The sequence below is a fragment of the Aplidium turbinatum genome, chromosome 6 (genome assembly GCF_918807975.1).
Source record: "Aplidium turbinatum chromosome 6, kaAplTurb1.1, whole genome shotgun sequence".
Taxonomy (NCBI): Eukaryota; Metazoa; Chordata; class Ascidiacea; order Aplousobranchia; family Polyclinidae; genus Aplidium; species Aplidium turbinatum.
Window position 1 is genome coordinate 28570900 of NC_137477.1, and position 22530 is coordinate 28593429.

Genomic DNA, 22530 nt, shown 5'->3' on the forward strand with positions numbered 1-22530 from the left:
AAGAAGATGATAGAAAGCAAATTAAGTGATGGATTTTTTGTCAGCTGGTTTAGGGGTTAGGGTTAGGGCTAGAAAGTAGTCATTTCATTGACGCGGGTTCGATTCCCACCACTGCTATTGCTCTTTTTCTTCTGTAATTACCAAGTAAAGTTCAAAACAAGCATTAACTTTCTGGATGAGTGCTAGAAGGGTCACAATTGGACGGTAGCCTCTTATAACATGTTCTGATTGGTTGGCGGTTGCATTGTAGTCATTCGCAGTGGCAGAATTTCGACTTGTTAAAGTGGCTACCGCTTCAATTTGCTTTAAACCTTTGTTCAAAAAGCAAGATAAAAGCGTTGTTTTAAACTGCACTAACGCCTACGACCATATCACATTGAGAACACCCCATCTCGTCCGATCTGGGAAGTTAAGCAACGTCGAGCCTGGTTAGTACTTGGATGGGTGACCGCCTGGGAATACCAGGTGTTGTAGGCTTTTTGCTTTTTTCTTTTTTCTTTTCTTTTCTTTTGATCTTTAATGAAAGATATCTCGATATTATTTCCCTTTGGACAAAATTTTATTCATTTTACGTCATGAAAAGAGACCATTTCGCGAAAAACCTGGCATCGAATCCCAGCCTGGGCAGCTACGTTTCAAACGAGATTGCTTCAGTTTGCTTTTAGAGCTTTGTTCAGAAAGCAAGATAAAAGCGTTAGTTTAAATTGCACTGACGCCTACGACCATATCACGTTGAGAACACCCCATCTCGTCCGATCTGGGAAGTTAAGCAACGTCGAGCCTGGTTAGTACTTGGATGGGTGACCGCCTGGGAATACCAGGTGTTGTAGACTTTTTTCTTTTGATCTTTAATGAAAGATATCTCGATATTATTTCATTTAGGACAAAAATCTGTGCACTTTTCGTCATGAAAAGAGACCTTTTCGCAAAAAATCTGGCATCGAACCCCAGCCTGGGCAGCTAAGTTTGAATCAAGACTGCTTCAATTTGTTTTTAGAGCTTAGTTCAGAAAGGAAGATAAAAGCGTTGTTCTAAATTGTACCTTACTCCATCAGTACGCAAAACTTCCAGATCTGTCCTTGCAAAAAAAAGTTCTGTGTCCACGTATAAAGTCCCCTACAGCGAAACGTTTGCAGACGTTGAATTAATGTAAAATGACACATTTCTTTGTCTGCGGATGATTCAATCAACCAAACCTGAATGTTGCAACAAATTTTTTTTCACAAAATTATTTTAGGTCTCCAACCAAACCCACGACTTTGTTTGTGTTTATCCCTTTACAAGTAGGCCTAGTTCAATTTGGTAGCCACTTTAACAAGTCGAAATTCTGCCACTGCGAATGACTACAATGCAACCGCCAACCAATCAGAACATGTTATTAAAGGCTACCGTCCAATTGTGACCCTTCTAGTACTCATCCAGAGAGTTAATGCTTGTTTTGAACTTTATTTGGTAATTACAGAAGAAAAAGAGCAATAGCAGTGGTGGGAATCGAACCCGCGTCAATGAAATGACTACTTTCTAGCCCTAACCCTAACCCCTAAGCCAACCAGCTGACAAAAAATCCATCACTTAATTTGCTTTCTATCATCTTCTTTTCGCCATTTTTTACGTAACTTAAACCGTAGCTTATGATTGGTTGGCGGTTTCATTCTAGTCAAGTTTAGTGGCAGAATTTCGACTTGTTAAAGTGGCTACCAATTGAAGCAGTCTCCTTTCAAACGTAGCTGCTCAGGCTGGGATTCGATGCCAGGTTTTTCGCAAAATGTTCTCTTTTCATGACGTAAGCTGCATAACTTTTTGTCCAAAGGGAAATAATATCGAGATATCTTTCATTAAAGATCAAAAGAAAATAAAATAAAAAAGCCTACAATACCTGGTATTCCCAAGCGGTCACCCATCCAAGTACTAACCAGGCTCGACGTTGCTTAACTTCCCAGATCGGACGAGATGGGGTGTTCTCAACGTGATATGGTCGTAGGCGTCAGTGCAATTTAAACTAACGCTTTTATCTTGCTTTTTGAACGAAGCTCTAAAGCAGGGGTGGGCAAACTACGGCCCGCGGGCCGCATGCGGCCCGTGAGACCATTTTATGCGGCCCGTCGGCACTTGCAGAAACTCTGTCATTGTTCCTCAGGCAAGCTGGTAGCAACAGGTTTTGTCACTTCCCTTTGCTGAAAGAAGTAAACATTTCTGGTGAACTTGCAGCAAAGTATGTTCAATGTTCAGTTGGATACGGATAGCCTACCTTGGCTATCGAATTCGGCAGAAGGTTCCAAGACTTAAAGAACCTGGAACCGCAGTTTAATGCAGCTCTCCATTCAATACAGAAGTTTGTTCGGCTCTTGAGGATTTACAGCTGGAACTGCTGGACTTGCAAGCAAATAATGACTTGAAAGAGAAGTTTAAGTCAGATTCACTGCCTGACTTTTTAAGTCATTGTCTGACGATTTGTTTCCAAACTTAAAAAACTTTGCTGCTAAGTGCTAAGTGTTTGACACTGTTTGGATCCACAATCCACATAGGCCTACATATGCGAACAAGCATTTTCTTGTTTAAAAATAAACAAGTTGAAGAACAGGTCTTTGCTGACAGACACCAACTTGCATGATGTTATGAGGATATCTACCAGCAAACTTGCTCCCAATTTGCAGAAGATTGTGAAAAACTGTGAACGGTTGCACAAGTCTCATTAACATTTGTGATGATGATTGCATAGCTTTAAACGTAACTGAGTGTGAAATACAAAAATTGTGTTTAATATGCGTTTATTTACACACCTGGTAAATATTCCTACTTTGTAATGAGAGTGTGCGGCCCCCCGGCTGCAAAATTTTTTCAAATGTGGCCCTCAGTACAAAAAGTTTGCCCACCCCTGCTCTAAAGCAAATTGAAGCAATCTCGTTTGAAACGTAGCTGCCCAGGCTGGGATTCGATGCCAGGTTTTTCGCGAAATGGTCTCTTTTCATGACGTAAAATGAATAAATTTTTGTCCTAAATGTAATAGTATCGAGATATCTTTCATTAAAGATTAAAAGAAAAGAAAAGAAAAGAAAAAAGCCTACAACACCTGGTATTCCCAGGCGGTCACCCATCCAAGTGCTAACCAGGCTCGACGTTGCTTAACTTCCCAGATCGGACGAGATGGGGTGTTCTCAACGTGATATGGTCGTAGGCGTCAGTGCAATTTAAACTAACGCTTTTATCTTGCTTTTTGAACGAAGCTCCAAAGCAAATTGAAGCAATCTCGTTTGAAACGTAGCTGCCCAGGCTGGGATTCGATGCCAGGTTTTTCGCGAAATGGTCTCTTTTCATGACGTAAAATGAAAATAAATTTTTGTCCTAAATGTAATAGTATCGAGATATCTTTCATTAAAGATTAAAAGAAAAGAAAAGAAAAAAGCAAAAAGCCTACAACACCTGGTATTCCCAGGCGGTCACCCATCTAAGTACTAACCAGGCTCGACGTTGCTTAACTTCCCAGATCGGACGAGATGGGGTGTTCTCAACGTGATATGGTCGTAGGCGTCAGTGCAATTTAAACTAACGCTTTTATCTTGCTTTTTGAACGAAGCTCTAAAGCAAATTGAAGCAATCTCGTTTGAAACGTAGCTGCCCAGGCTGGGATTCGATGCCAGGTTTTTCGCGAAATGGTCTCTTTTCATGACGTAAAATGAATAAATTTTTGTCTTAAATGTAATAATATCGAGATATCTTTCATTAAAGATTAAAAGAAAAGAAAAAAGCCTACAACACCTGGTATTCCCAGGCGGTCACCCATCCAGGTACTAACCAGGCTCGACGTTGCTTAACTTCCCAGATCGGACGAGATGGGGTGTTCTCAACGTGATATGGTCGTAGGCGTCAGTGCAATTTAAACTAACGCTTTTATCTTGCTTTTTGAACGAAGCTCCAAAGCAAATTGAAGCAATTTCGTTTGAAACGTAGCTGCCCAGGCTGGGATTCGATGCCAGGTTTTTCGCGAAATGGTCTCTTTTCATGACGTAAAATGAATAAATTTTTGTCCTAAATGTAATAGTATCGAGATATCTTTCATTAAAGATTAAAAGAAAAGAAAAGAAAAAAGCAAAAAGCCTACAACACCTGGTATTCCCAGGCGGTCACCCATCCAAGTACTAACCAGGCTCGACGTTGCTTAACTTCCCAGATCGGACGAGATGGGGTGTTCTCAACGTGATATGGTCGTAGGCGTCAGTGCAATTTAAACTAACGCTTTTATCTTGCTTTTTGAACGAAGCTCCAAAGCAAATTGAAGCAATCTCGTTTGAAACGTAGCTGCCCAGGCTGGGATTCGATGCCAGGTTTTTCGCGAAATGGTCTCTTTTCATGACGTAAAATGAATAAATTTTTGTCCTAAATGTAATAGCATCGAGATATCTTTCATTAAAGATTAAAAGAAAAGAAAAGAAAAAAGCCTACAACACCTGGTATTCCCAGGCGGTCACCCATCCAAGTACTAACCAGGCTCGACGTTGCTTAACTTCCCAGATCGGACGAGATGGGGTGTTCTCAACGTGATATGGTCGTAGGCGTCAGTGCAATTTAAACTAACGCTTTTATCTTGCTTTTTGAACGAAGCTCTAAAGCAAATTGAAGCAATCTCGTTTGAAACGTAGCTGCCCAGGCTGGGATTCGATGCCAGGTTTTTCGCGAAATGGTCTCTTTTCATGACGTAAAATGAATAAATTTTTGTCCTAAATGTAATAGTATCGAGATATCTTTCATTAAAGATCAAAAGAAAAGAAAAGAGCCTACAACACCTGGTATTCCCAGGCGGTCACCCATCCAAGTACCAACCAGGCTCGACGTTGCTTAACTTCCTAGATCGGACGAGATGGGGTGTTCTCAACGTGATATGGTCGTAGGCGTCAGTGCAGTTTAAAACAACGCTTTTATCTTGCTTTGAGAACGAAGCTTTAAAGCAAATTGAAGCAGTCTCCTTTCAAACGTAGTTGTCCAAGCTTGGATTCGATGCCAGGTTTTTCGCGAAATGGTCTCTTTTCATGACGTAAAGTGCATAACTTTTTGTCCAAAGGGAAATAATATCGAGATATCTTTCATTAAAGATTAAAAGAAAGAAAAGAAAAAAGCCTACAACACCTGGTATTCCCAGGCGGTCACCCATCCAAGTACTAACCAGGCTCGACGTTGCTTAATTTCCCAGATCGGACGAGATGGGGTGTTCTCAACGTGATATGGTCGTAGGCGTCAGTGCAATTTAAACTAACGCTTTTATCTTGCTTTTTGAACGAAGCTCTAAAGCAAATTGAAGCAATCTCGTTTGAAACGTAGCTGCCCAGGCTGGGATTCGATGCCAGGTTTTTCGCGAAATGGTCTCTTTTCATGACGTAAAATGAATAAATTTTTGTCCTAAATGTAATAGTATCGAGATATCTTTCATTAAAGATCAAAAGAAAAGAAAAAAGCCTACAACACCTGGTATTCCCAGGCGGTCACCCATCCAAGTACTAACCAGGCTCGACGTTGCTTAACTTCCCAGATCGGACGAGATGGGGTGTTCTCAACGTGATATGGTCGTAGGCGTCAGTGCAATTTAAACTAACGCTTTTATCTTGCTTTTTGAACGAAGCTCTAAAGCAAATTGAAGCAGTCTCCTTTCAAACGTAGCTGTCCAGGCTGGAATTCGATGCCAGGTTTTTCGCAAAATGGTCTCTTTTCATGACGTAAAGTGCATAACTTTTTGTCCAAAGGGAAATAATATCGAGATATCTTTCATTAAAGTTAAAAGAAAGAAAAGAAAAAAGCCTACAACACCTGGTATTCCCAGGCGGTCACCCATCCAAGTACTAACCAGGCTCGACGTTGCTTAACTTCCCAGATCGGACGAGACGGGGTGTTCTCAACGTGATATGGTCGTAGGCGTCAGTGCAATTTAAACTAACGCTTTTATCTTGCTTTTTGAACGAAGCTCTAAAGCAAATTGAAGCAATCTCGTTTGAAACGTAGCTGCCCAGGCTGGGATTCGATGCCAGGTTTTTCGCGAAATGGTCTCTTTTCATGACGTAAAATGAATAAATTTTTGTCCTAAATGTAATAGTATCGAGATATCTTTCATTAAAGATCAAAAGAAAAGAAAAGAAAAAAGCCTACAACACCTGGTATTCCCAGGCGGTCACCCATCCAAGTACTAACCAGGCTCGACGTTGCTTAACTTCCCAGATCGGACGAGATGGGGTGTTCTCAACGTGATATGGTCGTAGGCGTCAGTGCAATTTAAACTAACGCTTTTATCTTGCTTTTTGAACGAAGCTCTAAAGCAAATTGAAGCAATCTCGTTTGAAACGTAGCTGCCCAGGCTGGGATTCGATGCCAGGTTTTTCGCGAAATGGTCTCTTTTCATGACGTAAAATGAATAAATTTTTGTCCTAAATGTAATAGTATCGAGATATCTTTCATTAAAGATCAAAAGAAAGAAAAGAAAAAAGCCTACAACACCTGGTATTCCCAGGCGGTCACCCATCCAAGTACTAACCAGGCTCGACGTTGCTTAACTTCCCAGATCGGACGAGATGGGGTGTTCTCAACGTGATATGGTCGTAGGCGTCAGTGCAATTTAAACTAACGCGTTTATCTTGCTTTTTGAACGAAGCTCTAAAGCAAATTGAAGCAATCTCGTTTGAAACGTAGCTGCCCAGGCTGGGATTCGATGCCAGGTTTTTCGCGCAATGGTCTCTTTTCATGACGTAAAATGAATAAATTTTTGTCCTAAATGTAATAGTATCGAGATATCTTTCATTAAAGATCAAAAGAAAAGAAAAAAGCCTACAACACCTGGTATTCCCAGGCGGTCACCCATCCAAGTACTAACCAGGCTCGACGTTGCTTAACTTCCCAGATCGGACGAGATGGGGTGTTCTCAACGTGATATGGTCGTAGGCGTCAGTGCAATTTAAACTAACGCTTTTATCTTGCTTTTTGAACGAAGCTCTAAAGCAAATTGAAGCAGTCTCCTTTCAAACGTAGCTGTCCAGGCTGGGATTCGATGCCAGGTTTTTCGCAAAATGGTCTCTTTTCATGACGTAAAGTGCATAACTTTTTGTCCAAAGGGAAATAATATCGAGATATCTTTCATTAAAGATCAAAAGAAAGAAAAGAAAAAAGCCTACAACACCTGGTATTCCCAGGCGGTCACCCATCCAAGTACTAACCAGGCTCGACGTTGCTTAACTTCCCAGATCGGACGAGACGGGGTGTTCTCAACGTGATATGGTCGTAGGCGTCAGTGCAATTTAAACTAACGCTTTTATCTTGCTTTTTGAACGAAGCTCTAAAGCAAATTGAAGCAATCTCGTTTGAAACGTAGCTGCCCAGGCTGGGATTCGATGCCAGGTTTTTCGCGAAATGGTCTCTTTTCATGACGTAAAATGAATAAATTTTTGTCCTAAATGTAATAGTATCGAGATATCTTTCATTAAAGATCAAAAGAAAAGAAAAGAAAAAAGCCTACAACACCTGGTATTCCCAGGCGGTCACCCATCCAAGTACTAACCAGGCTCGACGTTGCTTAACTTCCCAGATCGGACGAGATGGGGTGTTCTCAACGTGATATGGTCGTAGGCGTCAGTGCAATTTAAACTAACGCTTTTATCTTGCTTTTTGAACGAAGCTCCAAAGCAAATTGAAGCAATCTCGTTTGAAACGTAGCTGCCCAGGCTGGGATTCGATGCCAGGTTTTTCGCGAAATGGTCTCTTTTCATGACGTAAAATGAATAAATTTTTGTCCTAAATGTAATAGTATCGAGATATCTTTCATTAAAGATCAAAAGAAAGAAAAGAAAAAAGCCTACAACACCTGGTATTCCCAGGCGGTCACCCATCCAAGTACTAACCAGGCTCGACGTTGCTTAACTTCCCAGATCGGACGAGATGGGGTGTTCTCAACGTGATATGGTCGTAGGCGTCAGTGCAATTTAAACTAACGCTTTTATCTTGCTTTTTGAACGAAGCTCTAAAGCAAATTGAAGCAATCTCGTTTGAAACGTAGCTGCCCAGGCTGGGATTCGATGCCAGGTTTTTCGCGAAATGGTCTCTTTTCATGACGTAAAATGAATAAATTTTTGTCCTAAATGTAATAGTATCGAGATATCTTTCATTAAAGATCAAAAGAAAAGAAAAGAGCCTACAACACCTGGTATTCCCAGGCGGTCACCCATCCAAGTACCAACCAGGCTCGACGTTGCTTAACTTCCTAGATCGGACGAGATGGGGTGTTCTCAACGTGATATGGTCGTAGGCGTCAGTGCAGTTTAAAACAACGCTTTTATCTTGCTTTGAGAACGAAGCTCTAAAGCAAATTGAAGCAGTCTCCTTTCAAACGTAGCTGTCCAGGCTGGGATTCGATGCCAGGTTTTTCGCGAAATGGTCTCTTTTCATGATGTAAAGTGCATAACTTTTTGTCCAAAGGGAAATAATATCGAGATATCTTTCATTAAAGATTAAAAGAAAGAAAAGAAAAAAGCCTACAACACCTGGTATTCCCAGGCGGTCACCCATCCAAGTACTAACCAGGCTCGACGTTGCTTAATTTCCCAGATCGGACGAGATGGGGTGTTCTCAACGTGATATGGTCGTAGGCGTCAGTGCAATTTAAACTAACGCGTTTATCTTGCTTTTTGAACGAAGCTCTAAAGCAAATTGAAGCAATCTCGTTTGAAACGTAGCTGCCCAGGCTGGGATTCGATGCCAGGTTTTTCGCGAAATGGTCTCTTTTCATGACGTAAAATGAATAAATTTTTGTCCTAAATGTAATAGTATCGAGATATCTTTCATTAAAGATCAAAAGAAAAGAAAAAAGCCTACAACACCTGGTATTCCCAGGCGGTCACCCATCCAAGTACTAACCAGGCTCGACGTTGCTTAACTTCCCAGATCGGACGAGATGGGGTGTTCTCAACGTGATATGGTCGTAGGCGTCAGTGCAATTTAAACTAACGCTTTTATCTTGCTTTTTGAACGAAGCTCTAAAGCAAATTGAAGCAGTCTCCTTTCAAACGTAGCTGTCCAGGCTGGAATTCGATGCCAGGTTTTTCGCAAAATGGTCTCTTTTCATGACGTAAAGTGCATAACTTTTTGTCCAAAGGGAAATAATATCGAGATATCTTTCATTAAAGTTAAAAGAAAGAAAAGAAAAAAGCCTACAACACCTGGTATTCCCAGGCGGTCACCCATCCAAGTACTAACCAGGCTCGACGTTGCTTAACTTCCCAGATCGGACGAGACGGGGTGTTCTCAACGTGATATGGTCGTAGGCGTCAGTGCAATTTAAACTAACGCTTTTATCTTGCTTTTTGAACGAAGCTCCAAAGCAAATTGAAGCAATCTCGTTTGAAACGTAGCTGCCCAGGCTGGGATTCGATGCCAGGTTTTTCGCGAAATGGTCTCTTTTCATGACGTAAAATGAATAAATTTTTGTCCTAAATGTAATAGTATCGAGATATCTTTCATTAAAGATCAAAAGAAAAGAAAAGAAAAAAGCCTACAACACCTGGTATTCCCAGGCGGTCACCCATCCAAGTACTAACCAGGCTCGACGTTGCTTAACTTCCCAGATCGGACGAGATGGGGTGTTCTCAACGTGATATGGTCGTAGGCGTCAGTGCAATTTAAACTAACGCTTTTATCTTGCTTTTTGAACGAAGCTCCAAAGCAAATTGAAGTAATCTCGTTTGAAACGTAGCTGCCCAGGCTGGGATTCGATGCCAGGTTTTTCGCGAAATGGTCTCTTTTCATGACGTAAAATGAATAAATTTTTGTCCTAAATGTAATAGTATCGAGATATCTTTCATTAAAGATCAAAAGAAAGAAAAGAAAAAAGCCTACAACACCTGGTATTCCCAGGCGGTCACCCATCCAAGTACTAACCAGGCTCGACGTTGCTTAACTTCCCAGATCGGACGAGATGGGGTGTTCTCAACGTGATATGGTCGTAGGCGTCAGTGCAATTTAAACTAACGCGTTTATCTTGCTTTTTGAACGAAGCTCTAAAGCAAATTGAAGCAATCTCGTTTGAAACGTAGCTGCCCAGGCTGGGATTCGATGCCAGGTTTTTCGCGCAATGGTCTCTTTTCATGACGTAAAATGAATAAATTTTTGTCCTAAATGTAATAGTATCGAGATATCTTTCATTAAAGATTAAAAGAAAAGAAAAAAGCCTACAACACCTGGTATTCCCAGGCGGTCACCCATCCAAGTACTAACCAGGCTCGACGTTGCTTAACTTCCCAGATCGGACGAGATGGGGTGTTCTCAACGTGATATGGTCGTAGGCGTCAGTGCAATTTAAACTAACGCTTTTATCTTGCTTTTTGAACGAAGCTCTAAAGCAAATTGAAGCAGTCTCCTTTCAAACGTAGCTGTCCAGGCTGGAATTCGATGCCAGGTTTTTCGCAAAATGGTCTCTTTTCATGACGTAAAGTGCATAACTTTTTGTCCAAAGGGAAATAATATCGAGATATCTTTCATTAAAGATCAAAAGAAAGAAAAGAAAAAAGCCTACAACACCTGGTATTCCCAGGCGGTCACCCATCCAAGTACTAACCAGGCTCGACGTTGCTTAACTTCCCAGATCGGACGAGACGGGGTGTTCTCAACGTGATATGGTCGTAGGCGTCAGTGCAATTTAAACTAACGCTTTTATCTTGCTTTTTGAACGAAGCTCTAAAGCAAATTGAAGCAATCTCGTTTGAAACGTAGCTGCCCAGGCTGGGATTCGATGCCAGGTTTTTCGCGAAATGGTCTCTTTTCATGACGTAAAATGAATAAATTTTTGTCCTAAATGTAATAGTATCGAGATATCTTTCATTAAAGATCAAAAGAAAAGAAAAGAAAAAAGCCTACAACACCTGGTATTCCCAGGCGGTCACCCATCCAAGTACTAACCAGGCTCGACGTTGCTTAACTTCCCAGATCGGACGAGATGGGGTGTTCTCAACGTGATATGGTCGTAGGCGTCAGTGCAATTTAAACTAACGCTTTTATCTTGCTTTTTGAACGAAGCTCCAAAGCAAATTGAAGCAATCTCGTTTGAAACGTAGCTGCCCAGGCTGGGATTCGATGCCAGGTTTTTCGCGAAATGGTCTCTTTTCATGACGTAAAATGAATAAATTTTTGTCCTAAATGTAATAGTATCGAGATATCTTTCATTAAAGATCAAAAGAAAGAAAAGAAAAAAGCCTACAACACCTGGTATTCCCAGGCGGTCACCCATCCAAGTACTAACCAGGCTCGACGTTGCTTAACTTCCCAGATCGGACGAGATGGGGTGTTCTCAACGTGATATGGTCGTAGGCGTCAGTGCAATTTAAACTAACGCGTTTATCTTGCTTTTTGAACGAAGCTCTAAAGCAAATTGAAGCAATCTCGTTTGAAACGTAGCTGCCCAGGCTGGGATTCGATGCCAGGTTTTTCGCGCAATGGTCTCTTTTCATGACGTAAAATGAATAAATTTTTGTCCTAAATGTAATAGTATCGAGATATCTTTCATTAAAGATCAAAAGAAAAGAAAAGAAAAAAGCCTACAACACCTGGTATTCCCAGGCGGTCACCCATCCAAGTACTAACCAGGCTCGACGTTGCTTAACTTCCCAGATCGGACGAGATGGGGTGTTCTCAACGTGATATGGTCGTAGGCGTCAGTGCAATTTAAACTAACGCTTTTATCTTGCTTTTTGAACGAAGCTCCAAAGCAAATTGAAGCAATCTCGTTTGAAACGTAGCTGCCCAGGCTGGGATTCGATGCCAGGTTTTTCGCGAAATGGTCTCTTTTCATGACGTAAAATGAATAAATTTTTGTCCTAAATGTAATAGTATCGAGATATCTTTCATTAAAGATCAAAAGAAAGAAAAGAAAAAAGCCTACAACACCTGGTATTCCCAGGCGGTCACCCATCCAAGTACTAACCAGGCTCGACGTTGCTTAACTTCCCAGATCGGACGAGATGGGGTGTTCTCAACGTGATATGGTCGTAGGCGTCAGTGCAATTTAAACTAACGCTTTTATCTTGCTTTTTGAACGAAGCTCTAAAGCAAATTGAAGCAATCTCGTTTGAAACGTAGCTGCCCAGGCTGGGATTCGATGCCAGGTTTTTCGCGAAATGGTCTCTTTTCATGACGTAAAATGAATAAATTTTTGTCCTAAATGTAATAGTATCGAGATATCTTTCATTAAAGATTAAAAGAAAAGAAAAGAAAAAAGCCTACAACACCTGGTATTCCCAGGCGGTCACCCATCCAAGTACTAACCAGGCTCGACGTTGCTTAACTTCCCAGATCGGACGAGATGGGGTGTTCTCAACGTGATATGGTCGTAGGCGTCAGTGCAATTTAAACTAACGCTTTTATCTTGCTTTTTGAACGAAGCTCCAAAGCAAATTGAAGCAATCTCGTTTGAAACGTAGCTGCCCAGGCTGGGATTCGATGCCAGGTTTTTCGCGAAATGGTCTCTTTTCATGACGTAAAATGAATAAATTTTTGTCCTAAATGTAATAGTATCGAGATATCTTTCATTAAAGATTAAAAGAAAAGAAAAGAAAAGAAAAAAGCCTACAACACCTGGTATTCCCAGGCGGTCACCCATCCAAGTACTAACCAGGCTCGACGTTGCTTAACTTCCCAGATCGGACGAGATGGGGTGTTCTCAACGTGATATGGTCGTAGGCGTCAGTGCAATTTAAACTAACGCTTTTATCTTGCTTTTTGAACGAAGCTCCAAAGCAAATTGAAGCAATCTCGTTTGAAACGTAGCTGCCCAGGCTGGGATTCGATGCCAGGTTTTTCGCGAAATGGTCTCTTTTCATGACGTAAAATGAATAAATTTTTGTCCTAAATGTAATAGTATCGAGATATCTTTCATTAAAGATCAAAAGAAAAGAAAAGAAAAAAGCCTACAACACCTGGTATTCCCAGGCGGTCACCCATCCAAGTACTAACCAGGCTCGACGTTGCTTAACTTCCCAGATCGGACGAGATGGGGTGTTCTCAACGTGATATGGTCGTAGGCGTCAGTGCAATTTAAACTAACGCTTTTATCTTGCTTTTTGAACGAAGCTCCAAAGCAAATTGAAGCAATTTCGTTTGAAACGTAGCTGCCCAGGCTGGGATTCGATGCCAGGTTTTTCGCGAAATGGTCTCTTTTCATGACGTAAAATGAATAAATTTTTGTCCTAAATGTAATAGTATCGAGATATCTTTCATTAAAGATTAAAAGAAAAGAAAAGAAAAAAGCAAAAAGCCTACAACACCTGGTATTCCCAGGCGGTCACCCATCCAAGTACTAACCAGGCTCGACGTTGCTTAACTTCCCAGATCGGACGAGATGGGGTGTTCTCAACGTGATATGGTCGTAGGCGTCAGCGCAATTTAAACTAACGCTTTTATCTTGCTTTTTGAACGAAGCTCCAAAGCAAATTGAAGCAATCTCGTTTGAAACGTAGCTGCCCAGGCTGGGATTCGATGCCAGGTTTTTCGCGAAATGGTCTCTTTTCATGACGTAAAATGAATAAATTTTTGTCCTAAATGTAATAGTATCGAGATATCTTTCATTAAAGATTAAAAGAAAAGAAAAGAAAAAAGCCTACAACACCTGGTATTCCCAGGCGGTCACCCATCCAAGTACTAACCAGGCTCGACGTTGCTTAACTTCCCAGATCGGACGAGATGGGGTGTTCTCAACGTGATATGGTCGTAGGCGTCAGTGCAATTTAAACTAACGCTTTTATCTTGCTTTTTGAACGAAGCTCTAAAGCAAATTGAAGCAATCTCGTTTGAAACGTAGCTGCCCAGGTTGGGATTCGATGCCAGGTTTTTCGCGAAATGGTCTCTTTTCATGACGTAAAATGAATAAATTTTTGTCCTAAATGTAATAGTATCGAGATATCTTTCATTAAAGATTAAAAGAAAAGAAAAGAAAAAAGCCTACAACACCTGGTATTCCCAGGCGGTCACCCATCCAAGTACTAACCAGGCTCGACGTTGCTTAACTTCCCAGATCGGACGAGATGGGGTGTTCTCAACGTGATATGGTCGTAGGCGTCAGTGCAATTTAAACTAACGCTTTTATCTTGCTTTTTGAACGAAGCTCCAAAGCAAATTGAAGCAATTTCGTTTGAAACGTAGCTGCCCAGGCTGGGATTCGATGCCAGGTTTTTCGCGAAATGGTCTCTTTTCATGACGTAAAATGAATAAATTTTTGTCCTAAATGTAATAGTATCGAGATATCTTTCATTAAAGATCAAAAGAAAAGAAAAGAAAAAAGCCTACAACACCTGGTATTCCCAGGCGGTCACCCATCCAAGTACTAACCAGGCTCGACGTTGCTTAACTTCCCAGATCGGACGAGATGGGGTGTTCTCAACGTGATATGGTCGTAGGCGTCAGTGCAATTTAAACTAACGCTTTTATCTTGCTTTTTGAACGAAGCTCCAAAGCAAATTGAAGCAATCTCGTTTGAAACGTAGCTGCCCAGGCTGGGATTCGATGCCAGGTTTTTCGCGAAATGGTCTCTTTTCATGACGTAAAATGAATAAATTTTTGTCCTAAATGTAATAGTATCGAGATATCTTTCATTAAAGATCAAAAGAAAAGAAAAAAGCCTACAACACCTGGTATTCCCAGGCGGTCACCCATCCAAGTACTAACCAGGCTCGACGTTGCTTAACTTCCCAGATCGGACGAGATGGGGTGTTCTCAACGTGATATGGTCGTAGGCGTCAGTGCAATTTAAACTAACGCTTTTATCTTGCTTTTTGAACGAAGCTCCAAAGCAAATTGAAGCAATCTCGTTTGAAACGTAGCTGCCCAGGCTGGGATTCGATGCCAGGTTTTTCGCGAAATGGTCTCTTTTCATGACGTAAAATGAATAAATTTTTGTCCTAAATGTAATAGTATCGAGATATCTTTCATTAAAGATCAAAAGAAAAGAAAAGAGCCTACAACACCTGGTATTCCCAGGCGGTCACCCATCCAAGTACCAACCAGGCTCGACGTTGCTTAACTTCCTAGATCGGACGAGATGGGGTGTTCTCAACGTGATATGGTCGTAGGCGTCAGTGCACTTTAAAACAACGCTTTTATCTTGCTTTGAGAACGAAGCTCTAAAGCAAATTGAAGCAGTCTCCTTTCAAACGTAGCTGTCCAGGCTGGGATTCGATGCCAGGTTTTTCGCAAAATGGTCTCTTTTCATGATGTAAAGTGCATAACTTTTTGTCCAAAGGGAAATAATATCGAGATATCTTTCATTAAAGATTAAAAGAAAGAAAAGAAAAAAGCCTACAACACCTGGTATTCCCAGGCGGTCACCCATCCAAGTACTAACCAGGCTCGACGTTGCTTAATTTCCCAGATCGGACGAGATGGGGTGTTCTCAACGTGATATGGTCGTAGGCGTCAGTGCAATTTAAACTAACGCGTTTATCTTGCTTTTTGAACGAAGCTCTAAAGCAAATTGAAGCAATCTCGTTTGAAACGTAGCTGCCCAGGCTGGGATTCGATGCCAGGTTTTTCGCGAAATGGTCTCTTTTCATGACGTAAAATGAATAAATTTTTGTCCTAAATGTAATAGTATCGAGATATCTTTCATTAAAGATCAAAAGAAAAGAAAAAAGCCTACAACACCTGGTATTCCCAGGCGGTCACCCATCCAAGTACTAACCAGGCTCGACGTTGCTTAACTTCCCAGATCGGACGAGATGGGGTGTTCTCAACGTGATATGGTCGTAGGCGTCAGTGCAATTTAAACTAACGCTTTTATCTTGCTTTTTGAACGAAGCTCAAAAGCAAATTGAAGCAGTCTCCTTTCAAACGTAGCTGTCCACTGTCCAGGCTGGGATTCGATGCCAGGTTTTTCGCAAAATGGTCTCTTTTCATGACGTAAAGTGCATAACTTTTTGTCCAAAGGGAAATAATATCGAGATATCTTTCATTAAAGATCAAAAGAAAGAAAAGAAAAAAGCCTACAACACCTGGTATTCCCAGGCGGTCACCCATCCAAGTACTAACCAGGCTCGACGTTGCTTAACTTCCCAGATCGGACGAGACGGGGTGTTCTCAACGTGATATGGTCGTAGGCGTCAGTGCAATTTAAACTAACGCTTTTATCTTGCTTTTTGAACGAAGCTCCAAAGCAAATTGAAGCAATCTCGTTTGAAACGTAGCTGCCCAGGCTGGGATTCGATGCCAGGTTTTTCGCGAAATGGTCTCTTTTCATGACGTAAAATGAATAAATTTTTGTCCTAAATGTAATAATATCGAGATATCTTTCATTAAAGATCAAAAGAAAAGAAAAGAAAAAAGCCTACAACACCTGGTATTCCCAGGCGGTCACCCATCCAAGTACTAACCAGGCTCGACGTTGCTTAACTTCCCAGATCGGACGAGATGGGGTGTTCTCAACGTGATATGGTCGTAGGCGTCAGTGCAATTTAAACTAACGCTTTTATCTTGCTTTTTGAACGAAGCTCCAAAGCAAATTGAAGCAATCTCGTTTGAAACGTAGCTGCCCAGGCTGGGATTCGATGCCAGGTTTTTCGCGAAATGGTCTCTTTTCATGACGTAAAATGAATAAATTTTTGTCCTAAATGTAATAGTATCGAGATATCTTTCATTAAAGATCAAAAGAAAGAAAAGAAAAAAGCCTACAACACCTGGTATTCCCAGGCGGTCACCCATCCAAGTACTAACCAGGCTCGACGTTGCTTAACTTCCCAGATCGGACGAGATGGGGTGTTCTCAACGTGATATGGTCGTAGGCGTCAGTGCAATTTAAACTAACGCGTTTATCTTGCTTTTTGAACGAAGCTCTAAAGCAAATTGAAGCAATCTCGTTTGAAACGTAGCTGCCCAGGCTGGGATTCGATGCCAGGTTTTTCGCGCAATGGTCTCTTTTCATGACGTAAAATGAATAAATTTTTGTCCTAAATGTAATAGTATCGAGATATCTTTCATTAAAGATCAAAAGAAAAGAAAAGAAAAAAGCCTACAACACCTGGTATTCCCAGGCGGTCACCCATCCAAGTACTAACCAGGCTCGACGTTGCTTAACTTCCCAGATCGGACGAGATGGGGTGTTCTCAACGTGATATGGTCGTAGGCGTCAGTGCAATTTAAACTAACGCTTTTATCTTGCTTTTTGAACGAAGCTCCAAAGCAAATTGAAGCAATCTCGTTTGAAACGTAGCTGCCCAGGCTGGGATTCGATGCCAGGTTTTTCGCGAAATGGTCTCTTTTCATGACGTAAAATGAATAAATTTTTGTCCTAAATGTAATAGTATCGAGATATCTTTCATTAAAGATCAAAAGAAAGAAAAGAAAAAAGCCTACAACACCTGGTATTCCCAGGCGGTCACCCATCCAAGTACTAACCAGGCTCGACGTTGCTTAACTTCCCAGATCGGACGAGATGGGGTGTTCTCAACGTGATATGGTCGTAGGCGTCAGTGCAATTTAAACTAACGCTTTTATCTTGCTTTTTGAACGAAGCTCTAAAGCAAATTGAAGCAATCTCGTTTGAAACGTAGCTGCCCAGGCTGGGATTCGATGCCAGGTTTTTCGCGAAATGGTCTCTTTTCATGACGTAAAATGAATAAATTTTTGTCCTAAATGTAATAGTATCGAGATATCTTTCATTAAAGATCAAAAGAAAAGAAAAGAAAAAAGCCTACAACACCTGGTATTCCCAGGCGGTCACCCATCCAAGTACTAACCAGGCTCGACGTTGCTTAACTTCCCAGATCGGACGAGATGGGGTGTTCTCAACGTGATATGGTCGTAGGCGTCAGTGCAATTTAAACTAACGCTTTTATCTTGCTTTTTGAACGAAGCTCCAAAGCAAATTGAAGCAATCTCGTTTGAAACGTAGCTGCCCAGGCTGGGATTCGATGCCAGGTTTTTCGCGAAATGGTCTCTTTTCATGACGTAAAATGAATAAATTTTTGTCCTAAATGTAATAGTATCGAGATATCTTTCATTAAAGATTAAAAGAAAAGAAAAGAAAAGAAAAAAGCCTACAACACCTGGTATTCCCAGGCGGTCACCCATCCAAGTACTAACCAGGCTCGACGTTGCTTAACTTCCCAGATCGGACGAGATGGGGTGTTCTCAACGTGATATGGTCGTAGGCGTCAGTGTAATTTAAACTAACGCTTTTATCTTGCTTTTTGAACGAAGCTCCAAAGCAAATTGAAGCAATCTCGTTTGAAACGTAGCTGCCCAGGCTGGGATTCGATGCCAGGTTTTTCGCGAAATGGTCTCTTTTCATGACGTAAAATGAATAAATTTTTGTCCTAAATGTAATAGTATCGAGATATCTTTCATTAAAGATCAAAAGAAAAGAAAAGAAAAAAGCCTACAACACCTGGTATTCCCAGGCGGTCACCCATCCAAGTACTAACCAGGCTCGACGTTGCTTAACTTCCCAGATCGGACGAGATGGGGTGTTCTCAACGTGATATGGTCGTAGGCGTCAGTGCAATTTAAACTAACGCTTTTATCTTGCTTTTTGAACGAAGCTCTAAAGCAAATTGAAGCAATCTCGTTTGAAACGTAGCTGCCCAGGCTGGGATTCGATGCCAGGTTTTTCGCGAAATGGTCTCTTTTCATGACGTAAAATGAATAAATTTTTGTCCTAAATGTAATAGTATCGAGATATCTTTCATTAAAGATTAAAAGAAAAGAAAAGAAAAAAGCCTACAACACCTGGTATTCCCAGGCGGTCACCCATCCAAGTACTAACCAGGCTCGACGTTGCTTAACTTCCCAGATCGGACGAGATGGGGTGTTCTCAACGTGATATGGTCGTAGGCGTCAGTGCAATTTAAACTAACGCTTTTATCTTGCTTTTTGAACGAAGCTCCAAAGCAAATTGAAGCAATCTCGTTTGAAACGTAGCTGCCCAGGCTGGGATTCGATGCCAGGTTTTTCGCGAAATGGTCTCTTTTCATGACGTAAAATGAATAAATTTTTGTCCTAAATGTAATAGTATCGAGATATCTTTCATTAAAGATCAAAAGAAAAGAAAAGAGCCTACAACACCTGGTATTCCCAGGCGGTCACCCATCCAAGTACCAACCAGGCTCGACGTTGCTTAACTTCCTAGATCGGACGAGATGGGGTGTTCTCAACGTGATATGGTCGTAGGCGTCAGTGCAGTTTAAAACAACGCTTTTATCTTGCTTTGAGAACGAAGCTCTAAAGCAAATTGAAGCAGTCTCCTTTCAAACGTAGCTGTCCAGGCTGGGATTCGATGCCAGGTTTTTCGCAAAATGGTCTCTTTTCATGATGTAAAGTGCATAACTTTTTGTCCAAAGGGAAATAATATCGAGATATCTTTCATTAAAGATTAAAAGAAAGAAAAGAAAAAAGCCTACAACACCTGGTATTCCCAGGCGGTCACCCATCCAAGTACTAACCAGGCTCGACGTTGCTTAATTTCCCAGATCGGACGAGATGGGGTGTTCTCAACGTGATATGGTCGTAGGCGTCAGTGCAATTTAAACTAACGCGTTTATCTTGCTTTTTGAACGAAGCTCTAAAGCAAATTGAAGCAATCTCGTTTGAAACGTAGCTGCCCAGGCTGGGATTCGATGCCAGGTTTTTCGCGAAATGGTCTCTTTTCATGACGTAAAATGAATAAATTTTTGTCCTAAATGTAATAGTATCGAGATATCTTTCATTAAAGATCAAAAGAAAAGAAAAAAGCCTACAACACCTGGTATTCCCAGTAGAGATGCAGCGAACCCAAAATTTTTATCCGCACACCGCACCGCAACTGACTCATCTATCCGCGCACCGCACCGCACACCGCAATTTATCTGGAACTTTGACACTGCACCGCACCGCACACCGCAAATTACAAAATTAAAAAAAAATATTTTAACGAGTTATTGTTTAGAAAGTCAATTGTAGGAAAAAGCATCCATGGCATATAACTGGTAACCTAGTACCAATACAGTTGTGCACTAATTGGCCAGGCTAACCAGATCATATTCTCTTATCAGCAATGCATCTAAGTTCTAAGACATAATACAAACTAAGACAAATAGAATGTTCCTGGATCCAGTATCAGGACTTTTGAACACTTTTTGTAAGCAATAATGCAATTATAATGCCAGTGGCTATATGAACTACACACACAAGAGTAAAACTTATAGCCTGAACTCACTGGGCTAACTGATATAGTAAATAATGCGGTAGTTGCGCTAGGCCTATAGCCTGGTAACTGAGCTTATCAGCTAGGCTACTAACCAAAAACATTCGTACAGCTTCCCTGACAAGCAAGCCCTAAAACCCTGTCAACTGCAAGCCATTTGCAATTTGCATTTGCATAGCTTTCCATCTTAGGGTTTCCGAAGGGAAAAATAACTGATCCGTGTTTCCAATTTGAATTTGAAGTTTCATAGCTGATTCTTGAAAAGTTGAAAGTTTACGTTTACGAAAGTTTAATTTCTTGAAAGTTTACGTTTACGAAAAATTAATTTCTTGAAAGTTTACGCGGCAAGCGGCGCGGCGCGGCTTTGTCATTTCAACCTTCCACGCGGCGCGGCGCGGCACGCGGCGCGGCGCGGCACGCGGCGAAAAAGTCAAAAGCGGCCGCGTACGCGGCGCGGCGCGGCGCGGCTTGCATCACTAATTCCCAGGCGGTCACCCATCCAAGTACTAACCAGGCTCGACGTTGCTTAACTTCCCAGATCGGACGAGATGGGGTGTTCTCAACGTGATATGGTCGTAGGCGTCAGTGCAATTTAAACTAACGCTTTTATCTTGCTTTTTGAACGAAGCTCTAAAGCAAATTGAAGCAGTCTCCTTTCAAACGTAGCTGTCCAGGCTGGAATTCGATGCCAGGTTTTTCGCAAAATGGTCTCTTTTCATGACGTAAAGTGCATAACTTTTTGTCCAAAGGGAAATAATATCGAGATATCTTTCATTAAAGATTAAAAGAAAGAAAAGAAAAAAGCCTACAACACCTGGTATTCCCAGGCGGTCACCCATCCAAGTACTAACCAGGCTCGACGTTGCTTAACTTCCCAGATCGGACGAGACGGGGTGTTCTCAACGTGATATGGTCGTAGGCGTCAGTGCAATTTAAACTAACGCTTTTATCTTGCTTTTTGAACGAAGCTCTAAAGCAAATTGAAGCAATCTCGTTTGAAACGTAGCTGCCCAGGCTGGGATTCGATGCCAGGTTTTTCGCAAAATGGTCTCTTTTCATGACGTAAAATGAATAAATTTTTGTCCTAAATGTAATAGTATCGAGATATCTTTCATTAAAGATCAAAAGAAAAGAAAAGAAAAAAGCCTACAACACCTGGTATTCCCAGGCGGTCACCCATCCAAGTACTAACCAGGCTCGACGTTGCTTAACTTCCCAGATCGGACGAGATGGGGTGTTCTCAACGTGATATGGTCGTAGGCGTCAGTGCAATTTAAACTAACGCTTTTATCTTGCTTTTTGAACGAAGCTCAAAAGCAAATTGAAGCAGTCTCCTTTCAAACGTAGCTGTCCAGGCTGGAATTCGATGCCAGGTTTTTCGCAAAATGGTCTCTTTTCATGACGTAAAGTGCATAACTTTTTGTCCAAAGGGAAATAATATCGAGATATCTTTCATTAAAGATTAAAAGAAAGAAAAGAAAATAGCCTACAACACCTGGTATTCCCAGGCGGTCACCCATCCAAGTACTAACCAGGCTCGACGTTGCTTAACTTCCCAGATCGGACGAGATGGGGTGTTCTCAACGTGATATGGTCGTAGGCGTCAGTGCAATTTAAACTAACGCGTTTATCTTGCTTTTTGAACGAAGCTCTAAAGCAAATTGAAGCAATCTCGTTTGAAACGTAGCTGCCCAGGCTGGGATTCGATGCCAGGTTTTTCGCGCAATGGTCTCTTTTCATGACGTAAAATGAATAAATTTTTGTCCTAAATGTAATAGTATCGAGATATCTTTCATTAAAGATCAAAAGAAAAGAAATGAAAAAAGCCTACAACACCTGGTATTCCCAGGCGGTCACCCATCCAAGTACTAACCAGGCTCGACGTTGCTTAACTTCCCAGATCGGACGAGATGGGGTGTTCTCAACGTGATATGGTCGTAGGCGTCAGTGCAATTTAAACTAACGCTTTTATCTTGCTTTTTGAACGAAGCTCCAAAGCAAATTGAAGCAATCTCGTTTGAAACGTAGCTGCCCAGGCTGGGATTCGATGCCAGGTTTTTCGCGAAATGGTCTCTTTTCATGACGTAAAATGAATAAATTTTTGTCCTAAATGTAATAGTATCGAGATATCTTTCATTAAAGATTAAAAGAAAAGAAAAGAAAAAAGCCTACAACACCTGGTATTCCCAGGCGGTCACCCATCCAAGTACTAACCAGGCTCGACGTTGCTTAACTTCCCAGATCGGACGAGATGGGGTGTTCTCAACGTGATATGGTCGTAGGCGTCAGTGCAATTTAAACTAACGCTTTTATCTTGCTTTTTGAACGAAGCTCTAAAGCAAATTGAA

The 22530-nt window shown here is 41.4% G+C and overlaps 57 non-coding genes and 1 pseudogene across 57 annotated transcripts; 2 read left to right on the plus strand and 56 right to left on the minus strand.

The window, feature by feature from the left end:
- Positions 1-358: 358 nt before the first annotated feature.
- Positions 359-477, plus strand: LOC145773349 (5S ribosomal RNA). Its single transcript, XR_014289741.1, has one exon. It is a non-coding gene; the product is annotated as a 5S ribosomal RNA (ribosomal RNA).
- Positions 478-714: 237 nt separating this feature from the next.
- Positions 715-833, plus strand: LOC145773346 (5S ribosomal RNA). Its single transcript, XR_014289738.1, has one exon. It is a non-coding gene; the product is annotated as a 5S ribosomal RNA (ribosomal RNA).
- A 1031-nt stretch (positions 834-1864) lies between these two features.
- Positions 1865-1983, minus strand: LOC145773350 (5S ribosomal RNA). Its single transcript, XR_014289742.1, has one exon. It is a non-coding gene; the product is annotated as a 5S ribosomal RNA (ribosomal RNA).
- A 1075-nt stretch (positions 1984-3058) lies between these two features.
- On the minus strand, positions 3059-3177 carry LOC145773382 (5S ribosomal RNA). The gene has a single exon (XR_014289772.1). It is a non-coding gene; the product is annotated as a 5S ribosomal RNA (ribosomal RNA).
- Positions 3178-3408: 231 nt separating this feature from the next.
- LOC145773313 (5S ribosomal RNA) lies at positions 3409-3527 on the minus strand. Its single transcript, XR_014289707.1, has one exon. It is a non-coding gene; the product is annotated as a 5S ribosomal RNA (ribosomal RNA).
- Positions 3528-3744: 217 nt separating this feature from the next.
- Positions 3745-3863, minus strand: LOC145773311 (5S ribosomal RNA). The gene has a single exon (XR_014289706.1). It is a non-coding gene; the product is annotated as a 5S ribosomal RNA (ribosomal RNA).
- Positions 3864-4092: 229 nt separating this feature from the next.
- On the minus strand, positions 4093-4211 carry LOC145773105 (5S ribosomal RNA). The gene has a single exon (XR_014289511.1). It is a non-coding gene; the product is annotated as a 5S ribosomal RNA (ribosomal RNA).
- A 222-nt stretch (positions 4212-4433) lies between these two features.
- LOC145773117 (5S ribosomal RNA) lies at positions 4434-4552 on the minus strand. Its single transcript, XR_014289522.1, has one exon. It is a non-coding gene; the product is annotated as a 5S ribosomal RNA (ribosomal RNA).
- A 217-nt stretch (positions 4553-4769) lies between these two features.
- On the minus strand, positions 4770-4888 carry LOC145773389 (5S ribosomal RNA). Its single transcript, XR_014289779.1, has one exon. It is a non-coding gene; the product is annotated as a 5S ribosomal RNA (ribosomal RNA).
- A 221-nt stretch (positions 4889-5109) lies between these two features.
- On the minus strand, positions 5110-5228 carry LOC145773358 (5S ribosomal RNA). Its single transcript, XR_014289749.1, has one exon. It is a non-coding gene; the product is annotated as a 5S ribosomal RNA (ribosomal RNA).
- Positions 5229-5445: 217 nt separating this feature from the next.
- Positions 5446-5564, minus strand: LOC145773129 (5S ribosomal RNA). Its single transcript, XR_014289533.1, has one exon. It is a non-coding gene; the product is annotated as a 5S ribosomal RNA (ribosomal RNA).
- A 220-nt stretch (positions 5565-5784) lies between these two features.
- Positions 5785-5903, minus strand: LOC145773331 (5S ribosomal RNA). The gene has a single exon (XR_014289724.1). It is a non-coding gene; the product is annotated as a 5S ribosomal RNA (ribosomal RNA).
- A 222-nt stretch (positions 5904-6125) lies between these two features.
- LOC145773140 (5S ribosomal RNA) lies at positions 6126-6244 on the minus strand. The gene has a single exon (XR_014289544.1). It is a non-coding gene; the product is annotated as a 5S ribosomal RNA (ribosomal RNA).
- Positions 6245-6465: 221 nt separating this feature from the next.
- LOC145773151 (5S ribosomal RNA) lies at positions 6466-6584 on the minus strand. Its single transcript, XR_014289555.1, has one exon. It is a non-coding gene; the product is annotated as a 5S ribosomal RNA (ribosomal RNA).
- A 217-nt stretch (positions 6585-6801) lies between these two features.
- LOC145773163 (5S ribosomal RNA) lies at positions 6802-6920 on the minus strand. Its single transcript, XR_014289566.1, has one exon. It is a non-coding gene; the product is annotated as a 5S ribosomal RNA (ribosomal RNA).
- A 221-nt stretch (positions 6921-7141) lies between these two features.
- LOC145773332 (5S ribosomal RNA) lies at positions 7142-7260 on the minus strand. The gene has a single exon (XR_014289725.1). It is a non-coding gene; the product is annotated as a 5S ribosomal RNA (ribosomal RNA).
- A 222-nt stretch (positions 7261-7482) lies between these two features.
- LOC145773175 (5S ribosomal RNA) lies at positions 7483-7601 on the minus strand. Its single transcript, XR_014289577.1, has one exon. It is a non-coding gene; the product is annotated as a 5S ribosomal RNA (ribosomal RNA).
- A 221-nt stretch (positions 7602-7822) lies between these two features.
- On the minus strand, positions 7823-7941 carry LOC145773187 (5S ribosomal RNA). Its single transcript, XR_014289588.1, has one exon. It is a non-coding gene; the product is annotated as a 5S ribosomal RNA (ribosomal RNA).
- Positions 7942-8158: 217 nt separating this feature from the next.
- LOC145773390 (5S ribosomal RNA) lies at positions 8159-8277 on the minus strand. The gene has a single exon (XR_014289780.1). It is a non-coding gene; the product is annotated as a 5S ribosomal RNA (ribosomal RNA).
- Positions 8278-8498: 221 nt separating this feature from the next.
- Positions 8499-8617, minus strand: LOC145773359 (5S ribosomal RNA). Its single transcript, XR_014289750.1, has one exon. It is a non-coding gene; the product is annotated as a 5S ribosomal RNA (ribosomal RNA).
- Positions 8618-8834: 217 nt separating this feature from the next.
- Positions 8835-8953, minus strand: LOC145773200 (5S ribosomal RNA). Its single transcript, XR_014289600.1, has one exon. It is a non-coding gene; the product is annotated as a 5S ribosomal RNA (ribosomal RNA).
- Positions 8954-9173: 220 nt separating this feature from the next.
- Positions 9174-9292, minus strand: LOC145773333 (5S ribosomal RNA). Its single transcript, XR_014289726.1, has one exon. It is a non-coding gene; the product is annotated as a 5S ribosomal RNA (ribosomal RNA).
- A 222-nt stretch (positions 9293-9514) lies between these two features.
- LOC145773211 (5S ribosomal RNA) lies at positions 9515-9633 on the minus strand. The gene has a single exon (XR_014289611.1). It is a non-coding gene; the product is annotated as a 5S ribosomal RNA (ribosomal RNA).
- A 221-nt stretch (positions 9634-9854) lies between these two features.
- Positions 9855-9973, minus strand: LOC145773222 (5S ribosomal RNA). Its single transcript, XR_014289622.1, has one exon. It is a non-coding gene; the product is annotated as a 5S ribosomal RNA (ribosomal RNA).
- Positions 9974-10190: 217 nt separating this feature from the next.
- On the minus strand, positions 10191-10309 carry LOC145773234 (5S ribosomal RNA). The gene has a single exon (XR_014289633.1). It is a non-coding gene; the product is annotated as a 5S ribosomal RNA (ribosomal RNA).
- Positions 10310-10530: 221 nt separating this feature from the next.
- On the minus strand, positions 10531-10649 carry LOC145773334 (5S ribosomal RNA). Its single transcript, XR_014289727.1, has one exon. It is a non-coding gene; the product is annotated as a 5S ribosomal RNA (ribosomal RNA).
- A 222-nt stretch (positions 10650-10871) lies between these two features.
- On the minus strand, positions 10872-10990 carry LOC145773245 (5S ribosomal RNA). The gene has a single exon (XR_014289644.1). It is a non-coding gene; the product is annotated as a 5S ribosomal RNA (ribosomal RNA).
- A 221-nt stretch (positions 10991-11211) lies between these two features.
- Positions 11212-11330, minus strand: LOC145773257 (5S ribosomal RNA). Its single transcript, XR_014289655.1, has one exon. It is a non-coding gene; the product is annotated as a 5S ribosomal RNA (ribosomal RNA).
- A 222-nt stretch (positions 11331-11552) lies between these two features.
- On the minus strand, positions 11553-11671 carry LOC145773269 (5S ribosomal RNA). The gene has a single exon (XR_014289666.1). It is a non-coding gene; the product is annotated as a 5S ribosomal RNA (ribosomal RNA).
- A 221-nt stretch (positions 11672-11892) lies between these two features.
- LOC145773281 (5S ribosomal RNA) lies at positions 11893-12011 on the minus strand. The gene has a single exon (XR_014289677.1). It is a non-coding gene; the product is annotated as a 5S ribosomal RNA (ribosomal RNA).
- A 222-nt stretch (positions 12012-12233) lies between these two features.
- On the minus strand, positions 12234-12352 carry LOC145773292 (5S ribosomal RNA). The gene has a single exon (XR_014289688.1). It is a non-coding gene; the product is annotated as a 5S ribosomal RNA (ribosomal RNA).
- A 227-nt stretch (positions 12353-12579) lies between these two features.
- Positions 12580-12698, minus strand: LOC145773304 (5S ribosomal RNA). The gene has a single exon (XR_014289699.1). It is a non-coding gene; the product is annotated as a 5S ribosomal RNA (ribosomal RNA).
- A 222-nt stretch (positions 12699-12920) lies between these two features.
- Positions 12921-13039, minus strand: LOC145773317 (5S ribosomal RNA). The gene has a single exon (XR_014289711.1). It is a non-coding gene; the product is annotated as a 5S ribosomal RNA (ribosomal RNA).
- A 229-nt stretch (positions 13040-13268) lies between these two features.
- On the minus strand, positions 13269-13387 carry LOC145773329 (5S ribosomal RNA). Its single transcript, XR_014289722.1, has one exon. It is a non-coding gene; the product is annotated as a 5S ribosomal RNA (ribosomal RNA).
- A 222-nt stretch (positions 13388-13609) lies between these two features.
- On the minus strand, positions 13610-13728 carry LOC145773340 (5S ribosomal RNA). Its single transcript, XR_014289733.1, has one exon. It is a non-coding gene; the product is annotated as a 5S ribosomal RNA (ribosomal RNA).
- A 222-nt stretch (positions 13729-13950) lies between these two features.
- Positions 13951-14069, minus strand: LOC145773352 (5S ribosomal RNA). The gene has a single exon (XR_014289744.1). It is a non-coding gene; the product is annotated as a 5S ribosomal RNA (ribosomal RNA).
- Positions 14070-14291: 222 nt separating this feature from the next.
- On the minus strand, positions 14292-14410 carry LOC145773365 (5S ribosomal RNA). Its single transcript, XR_014289755.1, has one exon. It is a non-coding gene; the product is annotated as a 5S ribosomal RNA (ribosomal RNA).
- A 217-nt stretch (positions 14411-14627) lies between these two features.
- LOC145773376 (5S ribosomal RNA) lies at positions 14628-14746 on the minus strand. The gene has a single exon (XR_014289767.1). It is a non-coding gene; the product is annotated as a 5S ribosomal RNA (ribosomal RNA).
- A 217-nt stretch (positions 14747-14963) lies between these two features.
- On the minus strand, positions 14964-15082 carry LOC145773391 (5S ribosomal RNA). Its single transcript, XR_014289781.1, has one exon. It is a non-coding gene; the product is annotated as a 5S ribosomal RNA (ribosomal RNA).
- A 221-nt stretch (positions 15083-15303) lies between these two features.
- Positions 15304-15422, minus strand: LOC145773360 (5S ribosomal RNA). The gene has a single exon (XR_014289751.1). It is a non-coding gene; the product is annotated as a 5S ribosomal RNA (ribosomal RNA).
- Positions 15423-15639: 217 nt separating this feature from the next.
- On the minus strand, positions 15640-15758 carry LOC145773388 (5S ribosomal RNA). Its single transcript, XR_014289778.1, has one exon. It is a non-coding gene; the product is annotated as a 5S ribosomal RNA (ribosomal RNA).
- A 228-nt stretch (positions 15759-15986) lies between these two features.
- LOC145773335 (5S ribosomal RNA) lies at positions 15987-16105 on the minus strand. The gene has a single exon (XR_014289728.1). It is a non-coding gene; the product is annotated as a 5S ribosomal RNA (ribosomal RNA).
- A 222-nt stretch (positions 16106-16327) lies between these two features.
- LOC145773399 (5S ribosomal RNA) lies at positions 16328-16446 on the minus strand. Its single transcript, XR_014289789.1, has one exon. It is a non-coding gene; the product is annotated as a 5S ribosomal RNA (ribosomal RNA).
- Positions 16447-16667: 221 nt separating this feature from the next.
- On the minus strand, positions 16668-16786 carry LOC145773411 (5S ribosomal RNA). The gene has a single exon (XR_014289794.1). It is a non-coding gene; the product is annotated as a 5S ribosomal RNA (ribosomal RNA).
- Positions 16787-17008: 222 nt separating this feature from the next.
- LOC145773423 (5S ribosomal RNA) lies at positions 17009-17127 on the minus strand. The gene has a single exon (XR_014289805.1). It is a non-coding gene; the product is annotated as a 5S ribosomal RNA (ribosomal RNA).
- Positions 17128-17348: 221 nt separating this feature from the next.
- On the minus strand, positions 17349-17467 carry LOC145773436 (5S ribosomal RNA). The gene has a single exon (XR_014289817.1). It is a non-coding gene; the product is annotated as a 5S ribosomal RNA (ribosomal RNA).
- Positions 17468-17689: 222 nt separating this feature from the next.
- On the minus strand, positions 17690-17808 carry LOC145773447 (5S ribosomal RNA). Its single transcript, XR_014289828.1, has one exon. It is a non-coding gene; the product is annotated as a 5S ribosomal RNA (ribosomal RNA).
- A 227-nt stretch (positions 17809-18035) lies between these two features.
- LOC145773459 (5S ribosomal RNA) lies at positions 18036-18154 on the minus strand. The gene has a single exon (XR_014289839.1). It is a non-coding gene; the product is annotated as a 5S ribosomal RNA (ribosomal RNA).
- A 222-nt stretch (positions 18155-18376) lies between these two features.
- On the minus strand, positions 18377-18495 carry LOC145773471 (5S ribosomal RNA). The gene has a single exon (XR_014289850.1). It is a non-coding gene; the product is annotated as a 5S ribosomal RNA (ribosomal RNA).
- A 222-nt stretch (positions 18496-18717) lies between these two features.
- Positions 18718-18836, minus strand: LOC145773482 (5S ribosomal RNA). The gene has a single exon (XR_014289861.1). It is a non-coding gene; the product is annotated as a 5S ribosomal RNA (ribosomal RNA).
- Positions 18837-19053: 217 nt separating this feature from the next.
- Positions 19054-19172, minus strand: LOC145773392 (5S ribosomal RNA). The gene has a single exon (XR_014289782.1). It is a non-coding gene; the product is annotated as a 5S ribosomal RNA (ribosomal RNA).
- Positions 19173-19393: 221 nt separating this feature from the next.
- On the minus strand, positions 19394-19512 carry LOC145773362 (5S ribosomal RNA). Its single transcript, XR_014289752.1, has one exon. It is a non-coding gene; the product is annotated as a 5S ribosomal RNA (ribosomal RNA).
- Positions 19513-20647: 1135 nt separating this feature from the next.
- On the minus strand, positions 20648-20763 carry LOC145773406 (5S ribosomal RNA; annotated as a pseudogene).
- A 221-nt stretch (positions 20764-20984) lies between these two features.
- Positions 20985-21103, minus strand: LOC145773336 (5S ribosomal RNA). Its single transcript, XR_014289729.1, has one exon. It is a non-coding gene; the product is annotated as a 5S ribosomal RNA (ribosomal RNA).
- Positions 21104-21325: 222 nt separating this feature from the next.
- On the minus strand, positions 21326-21444 carry LOC145773494 (5S ribosomal RNA). Its single transcript, XR_014289872.1, has one exon. It is a non-coding gene; the product is annotated as a 5S ribosomal RNA (ribosomal RNA).
- Positions 21445-21665: 221 nt separating this feature from the next.
- Positions 21666-21784, minus strand: LOC145773506 (5S ribosomal RNA). The gene has a single exon (XR_014289883.1). It is a non-coding gene; the product is annotated as a 5S ribosomal RNA (ribosomal RNA).
- Positions 21785-22006: 222 nt separating this feature from the next.
- LOC145773518 (5S ribosomal RNA) lies at positions 22007-22125 on the minus strand. Its single transcript, XR_014289894.1, has one exon. It is a non-coding gene; the product is annotated as a 5S ribosomal RNA (ribosomal RNA).
- Positions 22126-22347: 222 nt separating this feature from the next.
- Positions 22348-22466, minus strand: LOC145773529 (5S ribosomal RNA). Its single transcript, XR_014289904.1, has one exon. It is a non-coding gene; the product is annotated as a 5S ribosomal RNA (ribosomal RNA).
- Between the last annotated feature and the right edge of the window lie 64 nt (positions 22467-22530).